A 22,147-nucleotide genomic window follows, 5' to 3' on the forward strand; every position below is an offset into this window, starting at 1 on the left:
AGGAAACTGAAGCCCAGAAGGATGACTAGCCAGGAATGGCCCAAGGAGTTCATGGCAAGGCTGAGCTCATAACTCAAGCTCCAGGCTGGTGGCACACAGCTCATGCAGGTATTCTATCTTGAACAGGGAGATTCTTTAGATTACTTTTGTTCCAAAGAATCTGTGATACATACATAACCAAGTCTCACTTAAAAGTCATGCATCCAGTGGTGGGGAATGAATAAACTGAATCTAACTGGGGGAAACATCATGTATATCCAGAATGAGAACCATTTTAATTTTAAAAGGAGAAATAGATTGTTTCTTCAAAAACATCAGTGTCATAAAAGACAAAGAAGAGCTGATAATTATTCCTGACAAAAGGAGACTGCTATTGACTGAATGTTTATATCCTCACCAAATTCATAGGTTGAAATTCCAACTGCAGTGTGATGTTATCAGAATGTGAGGCCTTTGGAAGGTGATTAGGTCACAAGGGCAGAGCCCTATGAATGAGATTAGTGTCCTTATTAAAAAAGACCTCGGGTGAGAGAGGAGAAACTGCCAACAGAGTAAACAGACAACCTACAGAATGGGAGAAAATTTTCACAAACTATGCATCTGACAAAGGTCTAATATCCAGCATCTATAAGGAACTTAAAGAAATTTACAAGAAAAACAAAACATAAAAAAGTGAGTAAAGGACATGAACAGACACTTTTCAAAATAAGACATACAAGTGGCCAATAATCATATGAAAAACAGCTCAACATCACTGGTTATTAGAGAAATGCAAATCAAAACCACGATGAGATACCATTTAACACCAGTCAGAACGGCTACTATTAAAAAGTCAGAAAAACATGCAGATACTGGTGAGGTTGTGGAGAAAAAGGAATGCTTACACAGTCTTGGTGGGAGTATAAATTGGTTCAGCCATTGTGGAAGACAGTGTAGTGATTCCTCAAAGACCTAAAGACAATTCAACCTAGTAATTCCCTTACTAGGTGTAGACCCAAAGGAATATAAATCATTCTATTATAAAGACACATGCACCTCTATGTTCACTGAAGCACTATTCACAATAGCAAAGACATGGAATTAGCCTAAATGTCCATCAACGGTAGATTGGATAAAGAAAGTGTGATACATATACACCACGGAATACTATGCAGCCACAAAAAGAATGAGATCATATCCTTTGCAGGGACATGGATGGAGCTGGAGGCCATTATCCTTAGCAATCTAACACAGGAACGGAAAACCAAAAACTGCATATTCTCACCTATAAGTGGGAGCTAAATGATGAGAATACATGGACACATAGAGGGGAACAACATACACTGGGACCTATTAGAGGGTGGAGGTTGGGAGGAAAGAGAGGGTCAAAAAAAATAACTAATGGGTACTAGGATTAATACCTGGGTGATTGTATTAGTCTGTCCTCATGCTTCCAATAAAGACGTACCGGAGACAGGGTAATTTATAAAGGAAGGAGGTTTAATTGGCTCACAGTTTCACATGACTGGGGAGGCCTCACAATCATGGTGGAAGGCAAAGGAGGAGCAAAGCCATGTCTTACATGGCAGCAGGCAAGACAGCATGTGCAGGGGAACTCCCCTTTATAAAACCATCAGATCTCATAAGACTTATTTACTATCACAAAAACAGCACAGGAAAGACCCACCTCCATGATTCAGTTACATCCCACCCTGTCCCTCCCAAGACATGTGGGAATTATGGGAGCTAAAATTCAAGATGAGATTTGTGTGCGAATATAGCCAAACTGTATCAGTGATGAGATAATCTGTACAACAAACCCCCATGATGCAAGTTTACCTATGTAACAAACCTGCACTTTTACCCCTATACTTAAAAGTTAAAAAAAAAAAAAATCCCAGGGAGTCCCCTTGCCCGTTCCAACACGTGAGGACTCAAGAAGAAGGCATCAGCTACAAACCAGGAGACAAACCCTCTCCAAACACCAAATCTGCTGGCACCTTGATCATAGACTTTATAGCCTTCAGAACTGTGGAAAATAAGTTTCTGTAATTTATAAGCCTCCCAGGCTATGGTATTCTGGTAGAGCGGCCTGAATGAGCTATAAGAAACTTAACCAGCATTACAACTAAATACATAACTAGGTGAGATGGTGCTAGAGGAGGAAGTGTTATAATGACATTATTGGGTCAACCAATAATTGGAATATAGACCATACATTGGATAAAAGTACTGTTGTCACTATTACATTTATTGAGGTTGATAACTGTACCTAGGAAATTGACACTGAAATATTTAGCGGTAAATAAATATGGCATGCAACATACTCTTAATTTTGTCAGAAAAAATAGAAAGAAAACAATTAAATAGAGCAACATGTTAACACTAGATGAAACTGGATATAGAGTAGAAGGGTGTTCTTTGCTCTATTTTTGTAACTTTTCTCTGTAAGTCTGACATTATTCCAAATAAAACGTTTTTTAGAAAAACAAGCCATGCAAATGATTACCAACAGCACCACAAAATTACAACCACCCTCTCTATTCAAGAGCAAAGAAGGGCATTTAAAGAACATCTCCAAAAATATAGTTTTTTAAAGTCATGGCATCCTTTATGCATATTTACCACAAAACCAAACTTTCAGTAAGTACAAGCAATGAGTAGGGTCACCCCAGAAGGCCTTCCAGCTTGGTGTTTGTGCCTTGATTTTGGGCTGGCTCAATGCCCTATGTGCCTGCTGCCATTCATCAATTTTGTTATGATCTTTCATAATGAAGAAAATAAATATAATAACTTGCTATTATCTTAAAAGTTGCAATGAGAAAACTGATACCTCTTTAATTGAGCCAAATAATTAACTCACATATGTTCTCTTAAAAAAAAACTATAAAAATTGTAGGTTACATTCTTGAAAATGAACAGGAACATGGTCACATCAGGCCAGTCTGAGGGACCTCATTCTAATGAGGAAAGACAATAACCATTTCCCTGATGGCTTGAACAATCAGGTTCATGACAGTTTTATTTACACAGTCTTATTTACTTGGGCCCAGAATAGCAATGCCTGCTCATCCCAGGGAAAGCAAATCCTCTTCTCTGAATTTGCCATTTGATTCTGGGCACTGCCTGTCAGCTGTCTGTTTCATGAGTCTATGCCAATACAGATTGTACACAGAGGGCAATTTGCACACAAATCATGTGGCAGTTGTGTTCCCCATGGATAAAAACAAATTCTGGTCACCACTTCATATCTGTGGGTGTTTGCAGAACATGTTAATTGACATTTTCTGCTGATGAAAGGGTAGCTTTACTATTATAAATCATTCATAGATAAATTTATACCAGTAGGTATTGCCCAGTATGTTTGGAGTTCTTTACACGTGCTCTGTTCTGGAGATGGAACTAAGCCCAAAGTCTGGATCCTGCCCTCAGGGAGTTTGTAATTGAGTTGGAATCACAGGAGCACACAAGGCCACTATAGGAAGCCACAAGTCATGCACTATAGTGCTCAGGAGGCTCTATGCACAAAGCAAAAGTTGTTTAGTGTAATAACCCTGACACAGAAGGCACCTGCACAGCAATTTCCAACACATTGATTAGCCAGCTATGAATTGCAACCCAAATGTGCCATGCTCTCTCTTGACTGCTTTGTACATACTATTCCTTCTGCCTAGAACATTCTCTGCCATCCTACCCTCATCACTCAATATCCCCCTTTTCCACCACCAAAATTCCTCCCTTTCTTTGGCTAACTCGCGGTTTCTTGCTTGGATGTTATGACTCCTGAAGTTATTCTTGACCTTTTTCTCCTTGGTCTAGGTTAGAGGTCCTTCCTGTTTTCTCCCTCTGGGCCAGGCAATGACCCATTATAACCTTTATCACATTGCATAGCAAGGTGGTTATAAGGCAGAGGGGAGGTGGGGAGGGACCTAGAGTCAGGCTGCCTGGGATCAAATCCTGTAACTGCCACCTACAGGCTTTGAGGCCTAAGTCAGTTTAGTTGAGTTCCATAACCCCTCTGTATCTCCTGTGGTTTATTATTTCATTTAGTCTCAAGCCAATCCTCCAAGGGATACTGCCCTCACTTCACAGATGAAGAAACTGAGTCTCAGAGAGGTTACAAAACTGACTCAATGTAACCTACCCAGGGAGAACAGATTCAAAGTCAAGTCTAGAGGATATGAAAGACATCAGTTTCAAGCACCATGCCGAACTTTCTCCATCAAGTGATTCTAAAAGTTCTGCTTATTACCAAGGAGTCTGGGCAGGCATTGGGTCTGCCTTTCTGAAAGAGGCCACGAAGAAGTGTCAAAAGACTGTGCTGTGTCAAAAGTTTGACACAAATTTTCAACTCTGTCAAAACCCCTTCCCTGAATGTGCCTTCCAAGGAGTGAACTTCAAGTTGACAATTCTAAGAAACTCTTTGGGAGCCATTAGTTGAGCCTTGACACCACATTTAGTGACACAATATCCAACTGTTTTTCATTTCTATTTTTACTTTTACTAGGAGTAGGAGAGTGTATTGGTTCATTTTCACACTGCTGATAAAGACATACCTGAGACTGGGTAATTTATAAAGAAAAAGAAGTTTAATAGACTCACAGTTCCACATGGCTGGGGAGGCCTCACAGTCATGGTGGAAGGTGAAAGGCACATCCTACATGGCAGCAGGCAAGACAGAAAATGAAAGCCAAGCCAAAGGGGAAATCCCTTATAAAACCATTAGATCTTATGAGACTTATTCCATACCGTGAGAACAGTATGGGGGAAACCACCCCTATGATTCAATTATCTCCCACGGGGTCTCTCCCACAACTCATGGGAATTATGGGAGCTGCAATTCAAGATGAGATTTGAGTGGGGAGACAGCCAAACCATATCACAGAGAGAAAGAAATGAATTATGCTGGCTCAAGTGGACCCAGACACCCCTTCCAGCAGGAGCTTGGAATATGTTCCCCCTTTCCTAGAGAACAGAAAGGATGACAGTTACACAGAAATCCACGGGGAGGTAGTTTATAGTTGAAATAAGAGGCAGTAAAGCACAGAGCATAAAATTATGGGTTTTGGAGTCAAAACTAGGTTCGTCTTGACCCAGCCACTTTCTAGCTGTGTAAGCTTAAAAAGTTATTCAAATTTTTTCTACCACTAGATCCAGAGTGAAGCTAAGTCTTCCAAGTCAAATGGGTGTGTTAGCCAGGTATCAAGGAAGAGGAGGAGAGAGGGCAGCAAGGATGAAGGAGAAGCATGTGCTAAGATGCGGTGTACCGTCCGTCTGGTCACACCTCTGAACAGTGCTGGAAGAATGCCATGCCTGCCTATCATGATGACACCCACTTCTATTTCAAAAGTTGACCCCAAATCCTTCTCTGGTAAACATACTGCTGTAACTTCATCTCTACTATTTGTTTAGAGGTTGTGAGTACTAAATTTTGATGCTGAGGTTAAATTATCCTTTAAAAATAGTTTCAAGATGACTTTACTTGTGCAGCAACTGAAAGGGAAGAGTTGTTTTAGTGTTGTAAGCTTTCTAATAAATTAAGGTCTTCTTTTAAAAGACTTTCTTCTATCCATAATCTATCTCCAGAGATCTACATCTTAATAATATTGATTTTCTATATTTGTGGAATCACTATTACTCACTGCTGAGGAAAAGAGAAGCAATGCAAATGCCTTGGTTGGTTTGGCCAAATAATCTCATTTTCTGAAATTTGGTTAGTAGGTCTTATAGGACCAACACATTGCTCAGTACCTAATCGGCAATGGTCATGAGAGAGGGACTATAAAGTGAAGCTTCTGGGAATGGAGTCAAATAAATGGTGGGCATGGACCAATGGGAGAGCATTGCTGAGGAGGAACTTATTGAGATATACCTGAAGGCCACTGGCAGACAGAATTCAAGCGTTGAATCCCTGCTCAATCGCTATGGTATTGACCCGGCTCCTGAATGTGACGGGAGCCTTTGAGTAGCTGGCACATTCCCCTAAGCCTGTGTCAGTGTCTTTAGTAAAAGTGTCACTTGATACGCCCGGGAAGGTAGGTAAGATGGGGCAATTTGATAAGTTCTGACTTGATCTATTCTCCCACAGCATCCATTGAGTAAGTAAAAGTAATAACCTGAGTAGCAAAGCATTTTATTTTTCCTTAATTGCCTATATATTAGCACCAACAAGGTTACAGCATGTACAGTGCTAATAAGCATTGATATGGTTTGGCTCTGTGTCTCCACCCAAATCTCATATCAAATTGTAATCATCAGTGTTGGAGGAAGGGCCTGGTGGTAGGTGATTGGATCATGAGGGCGGACTTCTCTCTTGCTGTTATGACAGTGAGTGAGTTCTCATGAGACTTGGTTGTTTAAAAGTATCTAGCACATCCCCCTTCGCTCTTTCTCTCCTGCTCAGCCACGTGAATATGTATCTGCTTCCCCTTCACCTTCTTCCATGATTATAAGTTTCCTGAGACCTCCCCAGCCATGCTCCCTGTACAGCCTGTGGAACTGTGAGTCAATTAAACCTATTTTCTTTATAAATCACCCAGTCTCAGGTTCCTTATAGCAATGCAAGTACCAACTAATACAAGCATGGAAACATTTTCCTTCTTTTTAATTGTGATACAGAAATTTGTTGTGTAAGATATTTTAAATTATTAGGTAACCAGCCAAATTCCCGAATATTGCTGAGACAACTCTTTTTCTATTCTTTAATACATACATCCTTGCACAATTTCCTGTCACTTTTCTACCTCAAGTTGTCCCTACAAAAAGTTTCATCAAGATCAATGCACATAGTTTCAAGCATCTGTCAAGTGTCTATTGACTTGGGCTCACTTTTGAAATGATTTGTCTTTTCTGACCACATCATGTTAATGCATAATTCTCAAAGTGTTTCTCACATAGGCTCAGCTCTGAGCTTAGAAGCTCTGGACTCTGCCTTGCTTATGAGCTACAGCACTAGGACCTTTCAAGGACAAGGCCAGGGATGTTGCATGGCCTATATTTTGAGTCAGACCCACGCAGATACAGTTTTGAATTTGACAACAATATTTTTTTCAGAGACAACTTTATTTCTCATGGCAAAAGGAGTAGCCACAATTTCATGTTGGCCTGTATCTGTTGGTTCGCCATGCCCACTCCTCCAAGTCTCGTGAGAGTGACAGAGAGAGGCCTTGGGCATGCCTGAGCATGCTATGGGTTGCATTATAGGAAGGCAACACTGAAATTAAAGGATTCACTTCTTTTATAGTCAGTGGAAGCAAGCCTGTGCCTTGTCTGGGATAAAATGCTGTGCTAGTTCATTTGTGTTGCTATAAAGGAATACCTGAGGCGACGTAATTTATTTTTTTTTAAAGGTTTATCTGGCTCATAGTTCTGCAGGTTGTACAAAAAGCATGGCACTAGTATCTGCTTCTGGTAAGGGCCTCAGGAAGCTTCCATTCATGGTGGAACATGAAGGGGATGTGCAGAGATCACATGGCTAGAAAGGAAGCAAGTTTCAAGGGTGCCACACTCTTTTTAACAACCAGTTCTTGGGGGAAGTTTTATGGGAACTAGAGCAAGAACTCCCTCTTTGCTATGAGGATGGCACCAAGCCATTTAGGAGAGATCTGCCCCACAACCCAAATACCTCCTAATAGGCTCCACCTAAAGTATTGGGGATCAAATTTCAACATGAGGTTTGAGGGGACATCCATTCTCAAGATTTATGACTGCACACACGACTCTAAGAAATGGCCCAGGTAAAGAGTGGTCAGGCCCTTGCATTGTTGACATGCCCAGTAAAAATATGTAGGGAGACTCAGGGACATGGTAGATTGCTTCTGCCAGCACCAGAGGTCTTGATGCTTTCTTGTCCTCTTTAACTCCAATTTCACTCCTTCACTCTCTACTGAAACCATTCTCACACAGATGTCTTGACGCCTTCCTGTCCTCTTTAACTCCAATTTCATTCCTTCACTCTCTGTTGAAACCATTCTCACACAGATTTCTTCTAGCTGTTTCTCTGTTTTTTGTTTTTTTGTTTGTTTTTGTTGTTTTTTTTTTAATTTCAATAGTTTTTGGGGAACCGGTAGTGTTTACTTACATGGATAAGTTATTTAGTAGTGATTTCTGAGATTTTGCTGCACCCATCACCAAAGCAGTGTACCCTGTACCCAACGTGTAGTCTTTTATCTCTCACCCCCTCCCATCCTTAGTCCATTGTATCAGTCTTACACCTTTGCACGCTCACAGCTTAGCTCCCACTTACAAGTGAGAACATACAATGTTTGGTTTTCCATTCCTGAGTTATTTCACTTAGAATAATTGTCTCCAACTCAGTTCAGGTTGTGGTGAATGCCATTATTTCATTTCTTTTTATGACCGAAGGAGTATTCCGAGCATTCCATAGTATATATACACCACATTTTCTTTATCCACTCATCGGATGATGGGCATTTAGCCTGGTTTTATATTTTTTGCAATTGCAAATTGTGCTGCTAGAAACGTGTGTGCAAGTGTCTTTTTCATATAATGATTTATTTTCCTCTGGGTAGGTATTGAGTAGTAGGATTGCTGGATCAAATGGTAGTTCTACTTTTAGTTCTTTAAGGAGTCTCCACACTGTTTTTCATAGTAATTTTACTAGTTTACATTCCCACCAGCAGTGTAAAAGTGTTCCCTTTTCACCACATCCACACCAACAACATCTTTTTTTTTTTTTTTCATTTTTAAATTATGGCCATTCTTGTAGGAGTAAGGTAGTATTGCACTGTGGGTTTGATTTGCATTTCCCTCATAATTAGTGATGTTTAGCATTTTTTCATATGTTTGTTAGCCATTTGTATATCTTATTTTGAGAATTGTATATTCAATTCCTTAGCCCACTTTTTGATGGGATTATTTGTTTTTTCCTTGCTGATTCATTTGCATTTCTTGTAGATTCTGGATATTAGTCCTTCGTCAGATGCACAGTTTGCAAAGATTTTCTCCCACTCTGTAGGTTGTCTGTTTACTCTGCTATTTCTTTTGCAGTGCAAAAGCATTTTTGTTTAATCAAGTCCCATCTATTTTCATTGTTTTTTTTGCATTTGCTTTTGGATTCTTGGTCCTGAAGTCTTTGCCTAAGTCAATGTCTAGAAGAGTTTTTCCGATGTTATCTCGTAAAATTTTTATGGTGCTAGGTCTTAGATTTAAGTCCTTGATCCATCATAAGTTGATTTTTGTATAAGGTGAAAGATGAGGATCCAGTCGCATCTTTCTACATCTGGCTTGCAAATTCTCCCAGTACCATTTGTTAAAGAGGGCGTCCTTTCCCCACTATATGTTTTTGTTTGCTTTGCTGATGATCAGTTGGCTCTAAGTATTTGGCTTTACTTCTGGGTTCACTCTTCTGTTCCATTGGTCCACACGCCTGTATATACGCCAGTACCATGCTGCTTTGCTGACTATAGTGTTATAGTATAGTTTGAAGTCGGGTAATGTGATGCCTCCAGATTTGTTCTTTTTGCTTAGTCTGGCTTTGACTATGTGGCTTTTTGGTTCCATATGAATTTTAGCATAGTCTTTTTCTAGTTCTCTGAAGAATGATAACAGTATTTTGATAAGAATTGCACTGAATTTTATAGATTGCTTTTGGCAGTATAGTCATTTTTTACAATATTGATTCTACCCATTCATGAGCATAGGATGTGTTTCCATTTGTTTGTGTTGTCTATGATTTTTCTCCAGCAATGTTTTGCAGTCTTCTTTGTAGAGATCTTTCACCTCCTTGGTTAGGTATATTTCTAAGTATTGTGTTGTATTGTGTTGTGTTGTGTTGTGTTGTATTTATTTATTTCCATATCTGCTATAAAAGGGGTTGAGTTCTTGATTTGATTCTCAACTTGGTCACTGTTGGTGTACATCAATGCTACTGATTTCTGTACATTGATTTTGTGTCCTGAAACTTTACTGAATTCATTTATCAGATCTAAGAGCTTTTTAGATGAGTCTTTTAGGTTTTTCTAGGTATACAATCATATCGTCAGTGAACACTGACAGTTTTACTTCCTCTTTACTGATTTGGATGCCCTTTATTTTTTTCTCTTGTCTGATTGTTATGGCTAGGACTTCCAGTACTATGCTGAATAGAAGTGGTAAAAGTGGGAATCTTTTTCTTGTTCCAGTTCTCAGGAGGAATGCTTTCAACTTTCCCCCATTCAGTATAATGTTGGCTGTGGGTTTGTCATAGATGGCTTTTATTACCTTAACGTATGTCCCTTCTATGCCAATTTTTTAATCATAAAGGGATGCTGGATTTTGTCAAATGCTTTTTCCTGTATCTACTGAGATGATCATGTGATTTTTGGTTTTAATTATGTTTATGTGGTGTATCACATTTGTTGACTTGCGTATGTTAAGCCATTCCTGCATCCCTGATATGAAACCCATTTGGTCATGGTGGATTATCTTTTCGATACACTGTTGGATTCAGTAAGCTAGTATTTTGTTGAGAATTTTTGCATCTATGTTCATCAGGGATACTGGTTTGCAGTTTTCTTTTTTTGTTATGTCCTTTCGTGGTTTTGGTATTAGGATGATACTGGCTTCATAAAATGATTTAGGGAGGATCCCCTCTTTATCTTTTGGAATAGTTTCAGTAGGATACCAATTCTTCCTTGAATGTCTGATAGAATTCAGCTGTGAATCCATCTGGTCCTAAACTTAGTTTTGTTGGCATTTTTTTATTAGTGTTTCAGTCTTGCTGCGTGTTATTAGTCTGCTCAGAGTTTCTATTTCCTTTTGGTTTAATCTAGGAGTGTTGTATATTTCCAGGAATTTATCCATCTCCTTTAGGTTTTCTAGTTTGTGCTCATAAAGGTGTTCATAGTAGCCTTGAATGATCTTTTGTGTTTCTGTAGTGTCGGTTGTAGTATCTGTCATTTCATTTCTAATTGAACTTATTCAGATCTTCTCTCTTCTTGGTTAATCTTGCTAATGATCTATCGATTTTGCTTATCTTTTCAAAGAATCAGCTTTTTGTTTTATCTTTTGTATTTTTTGTTTGTTTGTTTCGATTTCATTTAGTTCTGCTTTGGTCTTTGTTATTTCTTTTCTTCTGCTGGGTTTGGGTTTGGTTTGTTATTGTTTCTCTACTTCCTTGAGGTGTGAGCTTAGCTTGTCTATAGGTGCTCTTTCAGGCTTTTTGATGTAGGCATTTCATGCTATGAACTCTCCTCTTAGTTCCACTTTTGCTGTATCCCAGAGGTTTTGATACATTTTGTCACTATAATCATTCAGTTCAAAAAATGTTCTAATATTCATCTTGATTTTATTGTTGATCTAAAGATCATTCAGAAGTAGATTATTTAATTTCCATGTATTTGTGTAGTTTTGAGGGTTCCTTTTGCAGTTAATTTTCAATTTTATTCTACTGTGGCCTGAGAGAGTACTTGATATGATTTTGATTTTAAAAATTTACTGAGGCTTGTTTTGTGGCCTATCATATGGTCTATCTTGAAGAATGTGCCATGTGCCCACGAAAAGAATGTATATTCTGTAGTTGTTGTGTAGAATGTTCTGTAAATATCTGTTAAGTCCATTTGTTCTAGGGTATAGATTAAGTCCATTGTTTCTTTGTTGACTTTCTGTCTGGATGACCTGTCTAGTGCTATCAGTGGAGTATTAAAGTTCTCCACTACTACTGTGTTGTCTCCTGTCTCATTTCTTAGGTCTAGTAGTAATTGTTTTAAAAATTTGGGAGCTCCAATGTTAGGTGCATATATATTTAGGATTGTGCTATTTTGCTGTTGGACTAATTCTTTTATCATTAGATAATGTCCCTCTTTGTCTTTTTTAACTGTTGTTGCTTTAAAGTCTGTTTTGTCTGATAAAAAAAATAGCTATTTCTGCTTGCTTTTGGTTTCCATTTGCATGGAATATCTTTTTCCATCGCTTTACCTTAAGTTTATGTGAGTAGTTATGTGTTAGGTGAGTCTCCTGAAGAAAGCAGATACTTGGTTGGTGGATTTTTATCCATTCTGCCATTCAGTATATTCTAAGTGGAGCATTTAGGCCATTTACATGATACATTAGTATTGAGATATGAGCTACTGTTCTATTCATTTAGTTGTTGCCTGAAGACCTTGTGGGTTTTGCTTTTTTTTTTCATTATGTTATTGTTTATAGGCCCTGTGAGATTTATGCTTTAAGGAGGTTCTATTTTGGTGTATATTTTGAGGAACCATTTCAAGATTTAGACTCCTTTTAGCAGTTCTTGTAGTGCTGGCTTGGTAATGGTGAGTTCTCTCAGCATTTGTTTGTCTGAAAAAGACTTTATCACTCCTTCACTTATGAAGCTTAGCTTCGCTGGATACAAAATTCTTAGCTAATAATTATTTTGTTTAAGGACATCAAAGATAGGACCCCAATCCCTTCTGGCTTGTAGGGTTTCTGCTGAGAAATCTACTGTTAATCTGATAGGTTTTCCTTTATAGGTTACTTGATGCTTTTGCTTCATAGCTCTTAAGATTCTTTACTTTGTCTTGATTTAGATAACCTAATTACCATGTGCCTAGGTGATGATGATCTTTTTGTGATGAATTCCCAGGTATTCTTTGGGCTTCTTGTATTTGGATGTCTAGATCTCTAGCAAAGCCAGGGAAGCTTTTCTCTATTATTCCCTCAAAGAATTTTTCCAAACTTTTAGATTTCTCTTCTTCCTCAGGAACACCAATTATTCTTATGTTTGGTGGTTTAGCATAATCCCAAACTTCTTGGAGGCTTTATTTTTTTTAAATTCTTTTTTCTTTGCCTTTGTTGGATTGGGTTAATTTGAAAGCCTTGTCTTTAAGCTCTGAAGTTCTTTCTTCTACTGAAGTCTATTGTTGAAATTTTCTTGCATATTTTGCATTTCTTTAAGTGTGTTTTTCATTTCCAGAAGTTGTAATTGTCTTTTCATTATAATATCTCTTTCTCTGGAGAAGTTTTAATGCATATCCTGTATTTTTTTTTTTTAATTTAAGTTGGTTTTCATCTTTCTCTGGTACCTCCCTAAGTAGCTTAATAATCAACCTTCTGAATTCTTTAACTGGCAATTCAGAGATTTCTTCTTGGTTTGGATCCATTCCTGGAGAGCTAGTGTTATCTTTTAGGGGCGTTATAGAAACTTGTTTAGTCATATTGCCAGAATTACTTTTTTGGTCCCTTCTCATTTGGGTAGACTGTTTCAGTAGAAAGATCTAGAACTCAAGGGCTGCTGTTCAGATTCTTTTGTCCCACGGGGTGATCCCTTGATGTGGTGCCCTTCTGCTTCCCGTAGGGATGGGGCTTCCTGAGAGCCAGACTGCAGTGACTGTTACTGCTCTTCTGGGTGTAGCCACTCATTTAGGCTAGCAGGCTCTGGGCTGGTACTGGGGAGTGTCTGCAAAGAGTCCTGTGATGTGGTTTGTCTTCAGGTCTTCCAGCCATGGATACCAGCACCTGCTCCAGTGGAGGTGGCAGGGGCATAAAGTGGACTCTGTGGGAGTCCTTGGTTGTAGTTTTGTGTAGCGTGCTGTTTTTCTCGAATGCTGGTTATGCTAGCAGTGACGCTGTCACAAGGACAGACTCAGGACCTCTGGTTAGCCAGGGTGGTGCAGGTGGTGGAATTAGCTGTGATTTTCTCTTCTTTACAGCAGGGTTGGTCTGGTATGAGTTGCTGTAATGGCTTAAGTTGGTTGGCCTCCAGCCAGGAGGTGGCACTTTCAAGACAGCACCAGCTGCAGTAGTAGAAGGGGCATATACACTTGCCCTACATTGGCCAGGATACGTACTTGGGTTTCTCAGGTGATGGGTGGGGCCATAGAGCTCTCAAGAGCTTATGTCTTTTGTGTTTGGCTACCAGGGCAGGCAGAGAAAAACCATCAGGTGGGGGCAGAATTAGATGGGTCTGAGCTCACACTATCCTTGGGCAAGGCTTGCTGTGGCTACTGTGGGGTATAGGGGTGGTTCTCAGGACAATGCAGTTATGTTCTCAGGGTGATTTTGGCTGCCTCTGCTGCATCATACAGGTCACCAGGGAACTAGGGGAAAGCTGGCAGTGATAGGCCTCACCCAGCTCTCATGCAGCAAGGCCAGTCTCACTCCCTCCATGCCTCACTAACAGCACCAAGTTTACATCCAGGCAGCTGGGGAGCAGGGCTGAGATCTTGCCCCAGGCTACAAGTCTTCCTATTGAGAAAGCAAGCATGACTCTAAGACCTCACCCCTCACCCCCACCCCTCCACCCACAACCTTGGCTGCAGCTTCTGCACTCATATCTGCACTTCCTATTTGTGCCCCCATTTCCCCTCTCCCCACTGCTTGATTCTGCTCAGAAAAATTTGTGCTCAGTCAAAATTATTACAAAAATTCCACTGGAAGCTTTCTTCACCCCATGTCCCCTCCTGAATTCTACTAGTTGCCTTTCCCCAAGGACCTCTGGTGAGATAAAGCCAGGAATGGCTTTTCTGGACTCAAGCTGGAGATCGGGAGTGCCTATAGGGCTCTTCCCACTGCTTCTTCTACGTTTATATTTCACCCAGCTCCTTAAATCCTTTTCACCTCTAGGTATGGTTAAATCCTTCTCCCATGACCTGGATTTGCAGGTACCCCAGTGGTAATGAGTGTTCAGAGGCAGACCTTTCCCCCCGTCTCACACTTTGAGAACTCACAGTTTTTCAGCTGTCTCATGGAGTTTGCACTGGCAAGCCACTTTTTTCAAAGGGTCTGTGAATTCTTTTGGTTTTTCTTGTATGTTCCTGAGGTAGTTCTTGGAGCAAAAATTCACAATGTGAGTCTCCACACACTGTTCAGTTCATCCAAGTGGGAGCTGCACTTTAGTCCTGTCTCCTCTCTGCCAATTTTTCCTAAATATTCCAAAGTACTCCAATTTGACAAGAAGTTTTATAGTCATTTTCATGAGACACCTGTAAAGAAAAAAGAGGCAGAAAATTAATTTTATTCGTAGATATATTTTTAGGTTAATAAAATTTGTTTATACCTTTTATCCTCCTCATCATGAACTGTTAGGACATAGCAATTGTGCTTAGAGATACACAGAACTTGTATTCATAACACTATTTACATTTTTATTGTAAAAGCAGTAACAATAAGGAAATTTTAAAGGAGAAAAAGTATCTCTAATCCCAACACGACATCAAAACAATTTATTTTTACTATATCCCTCATCCTATCTTAGTTTATATAATTGCAATCATAGAACACATAAATTTTTATAATCTGCTGTTTCACTTAATTCTCAGTTGTAAACATTTTCCAAGTTGATATATAATTTTTATTTTTATTGCATTTTTGGTACAAATCGACAATTTTTCTGGCTGCAGAGTTCATCAAATACTGTAACATAGTCAGTCCTCTAGTAATTTAAATACTTGTTTGTTTTCAATTTTGTGTTATTTCAAAAAAGCTGCTGTAGATATCATGTAAACATATTTATTTTCTTAAAATAAATGCCCAGAACCAAGATTTGTTACATAAAGGTAAGAACATTTTGTGGCCTTTGACCCAAACCATTTATTGGCAGCTCTGGATCAGCCCTTACTGTAAGCTTTGCCAGTTCTCCTCTCCTCAATCTGAGGCATGACTTCTTTGGGCTCCTAAAGTCCTGCTGGCTCTCCTGCTCCCTATCCACTCGCAGGCCCAGCCCAGGCAAATGAAGAATGCTGACCAGCAAATCCCAGTCAACTTCACACTTCATTACTTTATCTCTGCCCTTCTTCCTTTCAAAAGAAATGCCACTTCTTGTTATGAGTGGGGTGTATATGAGCCTCAGTTGCTTGGGGTATGCTTTTAAAAATTCATAACCATGGCTACCTAACAAGTTATCTAAACTATGGGTGTGACTGATGTACCCACTGGGCTAATGCTACTCCACCCATATTGAACAGGGCTTGGTGGAGAGCAAAAAAGAGAAATATGGGAAAGTTCTTTCTAAATAGCAATGGTACATGCAGAAAATGGAATTACTATGATGTGCCTTTGAATTTGCCTGTATGTATGTGGTATCTTGAAAAATATATATTTAGCCTTTGTCCCAGGTTCACAACACAGAGCTCCTAAAACCCTAGAAATTTCCTGAGTTATAAGATTAATAGGCATTTCTTTTTTTTTATTCATAAAAAAGCCCATTAGACCATACTGAAGTTTATGCTAATGAGGTGACTCTTGGTGGGCCCCTAGATAGCATCAGGATGGGGACTGGGCACTGGGAAGACCATGCCATGACCAGGGGCTGGAACTGCAGCCCCACTCACTGGCCTCCTGGAAGGGGAGAGAGGACTGGAGAATGAGTGCAATCACCAGCTGCCAATGATTTAATCAATCATGCCTACATTAAAAAAAACTCTAAGTAACAGGGTTGAGGGAGATTCCAGTGCTGGGAGGGTGGAACACCCAGAGAGGTCATGGAGGCTCCGACTTCCTGAGTTGTGTTGATGAAAAGAGTCAAACTCTATAAAACATTTCAAGAGATTTATTCTGAGCCAAATATGAGTGACCAATGGCCTGTGACATAGCTCTCAGGAGAGTCTGAGAACATGATGCCCAAAGCGGTCAGGGCATAGTCATAGCTTTATACATTTTAGGGAGATATGAGACATCATGACATCAATCAATACATGTAATACACATTGGTTCAGTCTAGAAAGGTGGGACAACTTAAAGGCAGGGGGCCTTCCAGGTTATAAGTAGACTGAAAATTTTTCTGTTTGGCAATTGGTTAAAACAGTTATTTTCAACAGAAAGGAATGTCTGAGTTACTGTAAGTGGTTGTGGAGACCAAAGTCTTATCATGCAGATGAAGCCTCCAGGTATCAGGCTTCAGAGAGAATAGGTTGTAAATGTTTCTTATCAGACATAAGGTCTGTGTTGATGTCAAATGCTGGTTGACTTTTCCTGAACTCCAAAAAGGAGGATGGGATAATGAAACATGCCTGACCACCTCTTTCCATCATGGCCTGAACCAGTTTTTCAGGTTAACTTTGGAGGGCCCTGGCCGATAGGAAGGGTTCATTTAGATGGTTGGGGAGTCTTAGAATTTTATTTTTGTTTTACAGCTGTTTGGCTGTTCCTAAGTTTTATCCTTTACAATAAACACTAACAGCAAATAAAGTGCTTTCCCGTGTTCTATTACTTGTAAAAGTGAATTATTGAACTGAGGGGGATCTTACAAACACCAAAATATGCAGTCCACTAGGCAGAAGTGGGAGTGTCCTGGAAACCCCATTTCCATCTGGCATCTGAAAGGGGAGCAGTCTTGTGGGACCAAGCGCTTTGATTTGCAGGATCTGACACTAACTTCAGGTAGAGTAGTGTTGAAAAACATGCCACATATTTGGTCCTAAGGGAAAGAATCTCTCAACATGTTATTCCATTTTCTAAATTCCTTGCAATCCTAGGCAATTTTCCCCAGGCTGGTATTTGTTGAAAGTAGTTTTCCATTACAACTTTGATAAAAAACAAATTCCATAATCATTCCAAAAAAATTGGCTCAGTAATGTAGAGCAGTTCTTCTCAAACTTACATGTGCATATGACTTATTTGGAGGATCTTGTTATAATGCAGATTCTGCAAAGCCCTTACTACTCAAAGCGTGACCCATGGATCAGCAGCATCAGCATCGTGTGGGAGAATCTCTGTCCTAGACCTACTCAACCAGAGTCTTCCTCTTAACAAGATCCCAAGGTGATTCATATGCATAGCAAAGTTTGGGAAAATCCGGTCTGAGCCTCAGTTTTCTTGTCCCTAAATGCTTTCCACCTGGAACACAGTACATATGCAATGAGTAGAAGCTACTATAGAAATTGCTCCAGGTTCAGTGCTCAGATTAAGATGAGCATTACTTATAAGCGAACAAAAAGTAACTGTTCGTGGGTTTAAGGTTTATGATCAGGAACAGGGATGGACTGTAAACTTGGTGCTCTGTGTAGGCTCTGCAGATTCAGCACAGGAGGACTCAAACTGCAAAGGAAGCTGCTTGGCTCTAGGGAAGAAGGGATATCCAGGAAGTTCTATTAAGCCGAACATAAAGAATATCCTTCTTAGGAGCACCCTCAGAACCTATTAGGTGAAATGGGGCTGCAGCCATAATGCCTGAGACATCAGCTTATAATCTCAGTCTCCAGGAAGGTAGAGCTGGGCAGAGGCTGGCTTGAGCCTCATGTTTGTCCCTCCAGACCAGGCCCTACACCCAGGAGCTGGCCAGTGTCAAGCATATGCTTGCCACTCAACCTCTCTCAGCCACAGCTCAGGACTTCCAGAAGCAACTGTCTAATCATGACCCCCTCTTTATTTTCATTACAATAATCTTTTCAGCAAAATACTTCTTCAGAGTTAAATCTAAAAAGTAAATGGCACAGTTAACTGTAATCTAAGGCTTTAGGACTCTAGCCTTAGTCTAACCACTTATGCACACAACTTGGGCCATGCAACCATAGGCTTAGCTTCACAAAATAATTGGAGACCCATCCAGATTTGAGGCAAGGAGGATTTAAGCAGGTCCTGCTCAAAAACAGGAAACATCAAATATCCTTTGTCCTTTCCAAGCTCTGATTTTGCTACGATCTGAATGTTTGTGTCTGTACAAAATTCATATGTTGAAATCCTAACATCCAAGGGTATGGTATTAAGAGGTGGAGCTTTTTGGGAGGCAACTAATACCTTCTGAATAGGATTAGTGCCCTTATAAAATAGGTCCAAGGGAGCTCATTAGCCCCTTCCACCACGTGAGACCACAGTGAGAAAACACCATCTATGAACCCAAAAGTGGGCCCTCACCAGACACAGAACTGTCAGTGCCCTGATCTTAGACTTCCCAGGCTCCAGAACCGTGAGACACAAATTCCTGTTGTTTACAAGCCACCCAGTCTACTCTGTTATCCCTGCCTGAACAGACTAAGAGACTTTTGAATCTGTTGTGATGTTGGAGTTAATGAAACATGGTTGCAAATGCTTGCTCTGCCTATTTCTAACTGTTTATCCTGTGGAAAGTTCCTTCACCATTTTATAACTTGTTTGTCTCACCTAATAAAACAAGGACAACAATAGTTATTCCAAAAGACTATTGGAAGAGTTAAAGAGAAAGCATAATTAGAGTAGTAGCTAACACTTATTCAGGGTATAAAATGAGCCAAGTTCTGTACACAGCTCTTTACACTGATTCATCCATTCATTTGGTGCATATTCATTGAATGCCTACCATGTACTGGGCCTAGTTTTATGGGGTCTAGAATAATAATAACAATAGTTAGCATTATGAAGTGTTTACTATGTGACAGGCACATTCTAAACAAGTTGTTTCTAAACAGTTCACATTTCTAACAGGTTAAATTTTCACAATTGCTCATGTGAATTATTTAATCATCACAATTATCTAATGAAGTAATATTTTCCCCATTTTTACAAATGAGGAAACTGAGGTATAAATGCAAGTAATTTGTGCAAAGTCACCCTGCTAGTCTATGGGGTCCCCAGAGATCAGACTGTAAAATATTGGGCTATACTGTGTGATATTTGAGGTTAAACTCTAAGAAATTGCCAATATCCCACCACTTTTGACTTACACAAACAATTTTATGTTTTTCCTAATATTTTTAAGGAGAATTTGTAGAGCCTGAGACATAAGCAGCCTGCAGTGAAACATCTTTTGCCTTCTGTTTTTTTGTTTTGTTTTGTTTTGCTTTGCTTTTTGCTTTGGACTGCCTTTCTGCCATATTCCCCAGACCCAATCTTGACTTCATGCCCTAAATCCTGTATCAGGCCTCTGTCTTGCTTTATGTCCTAGAGTTGTGTCCTGAGATAGGTTTCTACCTTCCTCCAGCCCATCAGACCTCTTGACTCAGCCCCCAGGGTTTAGAGTCCCTGCACCTTGCATTAATACTAAAACCATGGTAATACTAACATGAAAAACTAAAAAACACTGAGGGCTTACTCTATAGTGGGCCCTGTTCCAAGAATTTCACATGCATCTACACATTTAATCCTCTCAACAATTATGTCAGGTAACTACTATTGCTTTCCTCTCTTTACAGATAGAGAAAATGAAGTATTCAGAAGTTAGATGATTTGGCCAAATTTACTGCCTTCAGAGAGATCTTCCTTGTCCAGCTCTATTTCCAGACATCACCTGCTTCCAGATTCCCATCCACCAATGTGGACTTCCGTGTCTCTAGGCACTAGCTGTTCCCATGCCCTCTTCCCATTGTTGCCTTACCCCTTCCATATATCACTCTGTTGGCCAGCGTGAGCATGCTTGAGAACCATCCCCAGCTCCTGCCTCACCCACTCGGCCAGTCTAGGGCACAGTCCAGACCCATCACCATCAGACTGGGCCTCGAGCAGTTACCCACACCTGCCCAGCCTTGTCCTAAGCAACTCCTCAGGACTTGGAGTTTTTATGGCTTTCACAGATGAAAGCTAACATGCAAAATGTTCAAAAGGCTTCAGGAAATAAAAGAGGTAAACAAACTATTAAAAAGACGACTGAACTGTGCACGTGCACCCTAAATAATTTAGAGTACAATCGCTTCCTAGGGAAAATGAAAGCATTTTTAATCTTCTCATTCATCCTTCCATTCCAAAGAAATGTACTGAGGATCTACTCCATACCAGGCCCCAAACTAAGTAATGGCTGTCCTTTAGGAATTTCCAGCCTGGAGTAAGGAGGCAGAATAGCGAATAAAGCATTCCAACCTAGTGTGTTAGGTGCTTTAATAGGAAGGCACATCAAGTACCCGGAGGCCCAAGAGAAGAAGTAAATGACTTCATGGGGTGCCAAAGGGGATTTCTCCAGGGGCTGGGCCTTGAAGATGAAAAGGGGCCCACCAAGTAGGTAAGAGAGAAGAGCATTTTAGGCATTGGAGGGGAGGAACAGTCCAGGGAGAGGGAACAGTATGAGCTAGGGTGGGGAGGTGTGTGGAAGCCAGAGTGATCTAGGTAATATGGTGAGGTCAGAACCTACAACCAGCCAAGGGAGAGCTGGAAAAGCCAGCAGGAGCCAGGGTGCAGTGGACTTTGTGCCACTAGCTGAGGAGCTTAAGGATAATGGAGAGAGGCTCTTTTTAAACAAGGCTGATACTGCCAGGTCTGGATTTGGGAAGGTAAATAGAAGGGAAGACATTGAAAGTCATTGGTATAGTCCATTTAGCAGGTGATGACATGACAACAGCCTGAATGGTGGCTCTGGCTGTGGGACAGGGGAGGGGACAGACAGGGAGGAGAACTCTAGAGATAGAATCCACAGGTTTCAGTATCCACAGGGCGGAGTATGAGTAACAAGAAGAAATCTAGGAAGACTCTTTTTATGTCTTTAAATACTTCTCTATCTAAATGGGGATAATTTGATAAATTAATTATAATCACTGGAATAAAAGTCCATCAGATTAGCTACTGAACAGCCCTTTTATCCAGCTGTAAGATAGATCCCTATCTGTCTGAGAAGGGCAGATCATCATTTTCTCATAAAATCTCAGACTCAAGGGTTGAAAAAACTTCAAAAGGCTATTTCTTTGTAATCTCTATATTAGTTATCTATTGATGCATAATCATTTACTCCAAAACTTAATGAGTTAAAACAATAAATATTTATTATTATACTTCACAGTTTCTGTGGATCAGGTATTCAGGAGTAGCTTAGCTAGGTGTTTCTGGCTCAGAAAGTTGCAGTCAGGACGTCATCCATGCTGCAGTCCTAGGAAGCTTGACTGGAGCTGCAGGGTCCACCTAGCAGATGGCTCACTCACACGTCTATTGGCTGGATGCCTCAGTTCCTTGCCACGTGTACTCAACACATGCAGGCTGACATCCAGAGCAGGTGTTTCTAGCCTTGAAACTTACACACCATCATGTCCAGAATATCCTATTGGTTTACACAGGTCAGCCCTATTCAGTGTAGGAGGGGACTAAACAGGGCTTGAATAACAGCAGCTGCAGCTAATAGGAGACATGGTGGAGGCTTGCCAGCACACTCCCTGACATCAGAGACCTAAGTCATTATCACGAAGCCCATTTTGCAGATGAAGTAGCAGAGATTAAACGCAAAGATTATATGGAGTGGCGGAAAGAGTACTTGAACAGGAGTCAGATGGCCAAACCTCAACTCTGCAGCTATCAACGGGACCCTGAAGGAGTCACTTCACTTCTCAGGCCTCATGTTCCTCAATTATAATATCAGGCT

The 22,147-nt window shown here is 40.2% G+C and overlaps 2 long non-coding RNA genes across 2 annotated transcripts in view; one reads left to right on the plus strand and one right to left on the minus strand.

Annotated features, from left to right (window-relative positions):
• LOC129524555 (uncharacterized) overlaps positions 1 to 22,147 on the minus strand; it is a 137,201-nt gene that overhangs the window by 53,334 nt on the left and 61,720 nt on the right. The window contains exon 2 of the long non-coding RNA XR_008668355.2: positions 14,628 to 14,882. This is a non-coding gene — a long non-coding RNA (uncharacterized lncRNA). The remainder of the gene's footprint in view (positions 1 to 14,627; positions 14,883 to 22,147) is intronic.
• LOC129524554 (uncharacterized) lies at positions 534 to 20,314 on the plus strand. Its single transcript, XR_008668354.2, has 3 exons — positions 534 to 672; positions 5,131 to 5,350; positions 20,004 to 20,314. It is a non-coding gene; the product is annotated as an uncharacterized lncRNA (long non-coding RNA).

Source organism: Gorilla gorilla, chromosome 13, assembly GCF_029281585.2.
Source record: "Gorilla gorilla gorilla isolate KB3781 chromosome 13, NHGRI_mGorGor1-v2.1_pri, whole genome shotgun sequence".
Taxonomy (NCBI): Eukaryota; Metazoa; Chordata; class Mammalia; order Primates; family Hominidae; genus Gorilla; species Gorilla gorilla.